This window comes from Natator depressus, chromosome 9 (genome assembly GCF_965152275.1).
Source record: "Natator depressus isolate rNatDep1 chromosome 9, rNatDep2.hap1, whole genome shotgun sequence".
NCBI classification, from domain to species: Eukaryota; Metazoa; Chordata; order Testudines; family Cheloniidae; genus Natator; species Natator depressus.
The window spans coordinates 57,704,746-57,710,524 of record NC_134242.1 but is presented as its reverse complement, the minus strand read 5'-3'; the positions used below and the strand labels follow the sequence as shown (position 1 = coordinate 57,710,524).

The window sequence follows — 5,779 nt, the reverse complement described above, 5'->3', positions numbered from 1 at the left end:
AGGAAAGTTAGAGGAGGAACTATGAAACCCCAGGGGGAGGTGCTCCCGAGGCTGTCTTCAGCTCCTGAGCCATAAAACATTCCACTTGAGATTCAGAGTTCAGACTACAGAAAACAAGTGCAGCAGAGACACTTCTATCATGTCAAGCCGAGCAACAGGTAACTCAGCTGTTCCTTCCTGTCTAATGACTTGAGAGCTGTTACATGGCAAGAAAATAAAATCTAACTTCTCAATGGTGATTGTTTTCATGAATAGAGGGCAGTGGATCAGATTCCCACAGCAAGCTCGACAGGTTCACAGAATGGTATGTAATGCTGGGGGCAGCCCCTTTTTATTAGTGAGCATGAGCGAGTGAGTGTGAGTGTGTTTTGAAGAGTTGGAATTACTCTAATTTGTGGCTGTTTCATTTCCTCTAGGCAGTTGCCATTGAAAAAATCATCATCCCAGACCTGTTGCATGTACCTTTCTTTCTTTTTTCCTTTCCGTGTGCATTCTGGAACTGTCAGTCACTCCTAACCGAGGTGTTCGCTGTTAGCAGACCGGATTTAAATTCCTCTTTACAAAGGATGCTAGGTTGCTCTGGGGAGCTTTGTTAACAATCAGTCAATAATTAATGATCACTACTAATATTTTCATAAATTTACATAGTGCTTTAAACCATAGAGTAAAATACTTTCCCTGCTCTGTATTCTGCATTACTTTCTAGTGTCCAAGATCTTATTGTGCAACAGCACCCGGATAAAATCACAAGGTTTCCTATTAACCGTGTCAGTGCTGTGTAGCATACCAGGTACACAGGGGAAATCCACTGCCTGGGCTGCTCCCTGTACCTGCGTGGTCCTTGTTCATGGCACTGCCAGCATGGCCCTGCCAAGGGCTGAAAGTTAGGGGCCGGCGAGGGAGGTGCTATTCCGAGCTGGATTTGGTTTAGGCTACCACTCAGGTTCATGTTGCGGCTATATCCTCAGGGCTAGCGTTTGAGGTTTGGTATGAGGCTGCATCAGCGCCAGGGTTCAGGGTCAAGCCCCCATCAGGTCTAAAGCTCTTGTCTTGATTATATGAACGTCACCAGGCTGGCCTCCTCCCCACTGCCCCCTCACGGCTAGAGGTTGCTCTGCAGGTGGCCTGCCTTGCCTCAGTTTACCCCTTCAAGGGATTTCCTCAATAATTCACAAACCCTTTGACCTTTCCCAGCTTCTGTGTTATTAAATTAACAAACACTTAACACAAAGTTTTCAAGTCCCTCTCTTCTCTGCTGGAGCTTACGCATTGCAAACTCCCTCGCTCTGCAGCTTCCTGCTGCTCTTCTAAGGGAATCGAGTGACCGCTGCTCAGGTGTGCCTTCTCAGGAATCAGGGCTGGCTGGCTGGCCTCTAGCCCACCCTGTTAAAATGACAGTGAAATCTCACAAGTGGTAGGGTTGAAATGTTTCTGAGATCAGCTTCTCTCCTAAGATTCTGGCCACATCTGAATCAGAAAACAAACACCTTTTAACTGAAACCATCCAAGTGGATTTGGGATTCAGGGACTTGAATCTGACCTGCCCCCTTTGGCGCACATCGAAAGGGGCAGGGACATGAATCACCAGACTTTATCGCTAACAGCACACGTAACAACACCTGTCAATTGCAGGCTGCTGCAGAAGCTCAGTTACATCAGCGTGACAACCGGCCATGACGAGTACATGAAAGAGATTGGAGAGAGGCAGCAGAGGTGAGAGCCGGGAGGTATTTAATCAGGGAATGACAAGGGTGGGCTATACCCCCTCTAAATCAGTACATTGCTCTTAGGAAGTGGGGGGCCCTTCCCACTGGCTTGAGCCAGGCACAGAGAGGTACAGGGCACTGACAGGGCTCAACTTCTGCTGCAGGCCTGCGTGGCTTCTGAGCAGTGGCAGCATGCAGCAGCAGCCGACTCCACCGGCCAGGTGTGCTAGGCACAACACCAAACTCAGCTCATGTCGTACCTGCTCCTGCCAGGGCCTCAGCACCTCAGTGCTCTGTGCTAGGGATGTGGAACAGAACAGTAGCAGACTCCGCGAAGCCCAGCTCGTGCCCAACAACGGGACAGAGCGAGGGCGATTCTAGCTCCTTTCCAACAGAGAGTTGTTGCTTTGACTTGTTCTGGGGCTGCCACTAGCGTTCAGTGGTCTCCCCACACTGCACGGGACCAGGACGGCCAAGGGCCTCTGTCCCTCTCTCGCAGTTTAGCCTGTTACCCTTTGCCATGCTATCTAAGCACCAGTTCTCCACTGCTCTAGCCTTGGACACTCTAGGGAAATCAGTGCTGAAGGTGGGTTGGTTAAAACAGGACAAAGCCCTTTTCAGCCCCACTACAAAAAGCATTTGAGACTTCAGGGCCGCAGCCCACTCCTTCCTGTCTAGACTAGTAGTAAAACCTCTCAGCACCAGCTCAAGAGCATCCAGTGCTGATGAACATTTACAGTCTCCCAGTGGAGGCTGGGCTTTTGTTAGTCTGGACAAGGCCTGAGAGACAGACATTTTTCTTCAAATACTTGTCCTCTGAGCTACCACCAATGCAGCTCCCCCTGTGGTAACAATGACAGGAGTGCTAGCGTCCACCAGCATTTTAACCAGTGTGTTATCTGGACCTGCTCTGAACAGGTGGCTAAACTACCTATGCCTGGTCTTTGTGAGAATTGCTACCACCAGGGAAGCAGTACATGTCCTAGCAATGGGGGGACACTGGAGTTGTAGCAATGACCTCCGGCATTTGGACAGGGTTTGGATGCTAAGACTGATGTAGAAGGTACAACTGACTTCAATTTCTGTCTCATTGCAGGAATGGGGATTTGAACCGCGAGAGATTAGTGCAACCTGCACCAGCCACGGCAGCCACTTAAAAGAATATTATTCTTTCCTACAGCTTATACTGTAGTGTACGGAGTATATTTTTGCTACTCTATATAGTGTTTCTCATGCTTGGCCTCCTATAGCAAAAGAAAATTAGAAAGTGGGGAGTGATTGGGGAGATGGGGGTGGGCTGGACAAGTGATTTAGAAAGTAATCCGAGCCGAACTGAAAAAAAATATTTCAAACTGACTGAGCCAAACCTGGAAAGCTGCACAAAACAGGAAGGGAAGGAAAAGAACAGACAAAATAAATAAGAAACAAGGGGGGAAAGAGAAACAGGGGACACAGGCTGTGGGGGATGAGGACAGTGTTCATGAAGCGGGACACATAGGCAGTAATTTTAAAGCAGAAAGAAGCTAATGGAGGCAATTCTCATTTTCCTTTGCCTTCCCAATTATAAATAGTCACTGAGAAGAAACAGCCGCAGGATCCATTTTTTGTAAGTTTTCATGGCAAAAAATGTAACGAGACAGAGCAGGCAGTGGTGGGTGTGGCTACTGTTGCTTGAGACGTCTCACTCTGAGACCCAGTTAAAAACTGTACCGTGATGCACAGACACAAGGGGCGGGCAATTAAAGCTGTGAGGCAAGCTGAAGTCTGCCATTTCCTCACATTTGTTGCTTGACGTGGAGCCGATTGGCTTTGTGAATGTAACGTGGGACATATGCTAAATCAGTGCAATGAATCACATAAATATTCTAAACTGGAGGAAGCTCCAGCCTCTTGCTCTGGGAAGCAATTTAACAGCGGTCTCAGGAGAGGCACCCCACTGGCCATGGCGGGCACTAGTGGTCACCTACTACAGGACAGGCCTAACAAAGAAAATAACAGAACGCCACTAGCCGTCACCTTCAGCCCCCCACTAAAACCCCTCCAACGCATTATTAAGGATCTACAACCTATCCTGAAGGATGACCCAACACTCTCACAAATCTTGGGAGACAGGCCAGTCCTTGCCTACAGAGAGCCCCCCAGCCTGAAGCGAATACTCACCAGCAACCACATACCACACAACAGAACCACTAACCCAGGAACCTATCCTTGCAACAAAGCCCGTTGCCAACCGTGTCCACATATCTATTCAGGGGACACCATTACAGGGCCTAATAACATCAGCCACACGATCAGAGGCTCGTTCACCTGCACATCTACCAGTGTGATATATGCCATCATGTGCCAGCAATGCCCCTCTGCCATGTACATTGGTCAAACTGGACTGTCTCTATGTAATAGAATAAATGGACACAAATCAGACGTCAAGAATTATAACGTTCATAAACCAGTCGGAGAACACTTCAATCTCTCTGGTCACGCGATTACAGACATGAAAGTTGCGATATTACAACAGAAAAACTTCAAAACCAGACTCCAGCGGGAGACTGTTGAATTGGAATTCATTTGCAAATTGGATACAATTAACTTAGGCTTGAATAGAGACTGGGAGTGGCTAAGTCATTATGCAAGGTAACCTATTTCCCCTTGTTTTTTCCTACCGCCCCCCCCACCCTTCCTCAGACATTCTTGTTAAACCCTGGATTTGTGCTGGAAATGGCCCACCTTGATTATCATACACATTGTAAGGAGAGTGATCACTTTAGATAAGCTATTACCAACAGGAGAGTGGGTTTGTGGGGGGCGGGGGGGTGGGGAGAAAACCTGGATTTGTGCTGGAAATGGCCCAACTTGATTATCATACGCATTGTAAGGAGAGTGATCACTTTAGATAAGCTATTACCAGCAGGAGAGTGGGGTGGGGGGAGAGAAAACCTTTTGTGGTGGTAAACACCCATTTTTTTATGGTTTGTATGTATAAGAACATCTTCTGTATTTTCCACAGTATGCATCCGATGAAGTGAGCTGTAGCTCACGAAAGCTTATGCTCAAATAAATTGGTTAGTCTCTAAGGTACCACAAATACTCCTTTTCTTTTTGCGAATACAGACTAACACGGCTGTTACTCTGAAACCAGTGGAACTGTGCATCTGAGCGGAGCCACTTTACATTTTGGTCAGCCACGGTCTGATTGAAGCTTTCCCTGGCCATTATCTGGAACACACCACTGGCCGCTCACGGCTTAGGGAGACATAGCTCTGCGTGGAGCTGGGTAACTAAGCAAATGTGGCCCAGAAGAGATATAGCAAATGAACCTAAGCAAATAAAGCACTCGAAAGGACGTGGGGAGCTTTGGTGATGTGCACTGAGCACTCCTGTGAGCTTCTGAAGGGTTCGTTTGTTTAGCTGCATTCTGAGAATCCCAGCCACTCCCTCACTGCAGACAGTACCCCCGGGTGTTCAATAACTTGGATTTACCGTAACCCAGGTATGTGCGTGCTCAGGGAGTTCATCGCGCTAACCTGTGTGGAGCTACCCAACAGGGAGAGCCCACAGGCAGTTGTACCATGGGTATGTGAAGGGGGCTGACAGTTACACTCAGGATACAACTCTTCAGGGTTCTGGCTCTGACCACGACAACAGGAGGTGTGGGGCACAGGACGTGGTTGCAGTGCTGCAGTATCAGCATGGGAGAGTTCCTGTGCCTGGAGGTGGGTTTTTTTTGCCAATATGGAGGAGGACTGGATGTCATACAAGATGATCTGGATGACCTTGAAAACTGGAGTAATAGAAATGGGATGAAGTTTAATCATGCAAAGTCATGCACTTAGGGACTAAGAACAAGAATTTTTGCTATGAGCTGGGGACTTATCAGTTGGAAGTGACAGAGGAGGAGAAAGACCTGGGTGTACTGGTAGATCACAGGATGACTGTGAGCCTCCAATGTGATGTGGCTGTGAAAAAGGCTAATGCAGTCCTAGGATGCATCAGTGAAGTATTTCCAGTAGAGACAAGGAAGTCTTAGTACCATTATACAAGGCATCATCTGGAATATTGTGTGCAGTTTTGGTCTC

The 5,779-nt window shown here is 47.8% G+C and overlaps 1 long non-coding RNA gene across 1 annotated transcript; it reads left to right on the top strand.

The window, feature by feature from the left end:
- LOC141993508 (uncharacterized) lies at positions 1-4,453 on the top strand. The gene is made up of 4 exons (XR_012640877.1): positions 1-158; positions 256-304; positions 1,633-1,713; positions 2,803-4,453. It is a non-coding gene; the product is annotated as an uncharacterized LOC141993508 (long non-coding RNA).
- Positions 4,454-5,779: the final 1,326 nt, after the last annotated feature.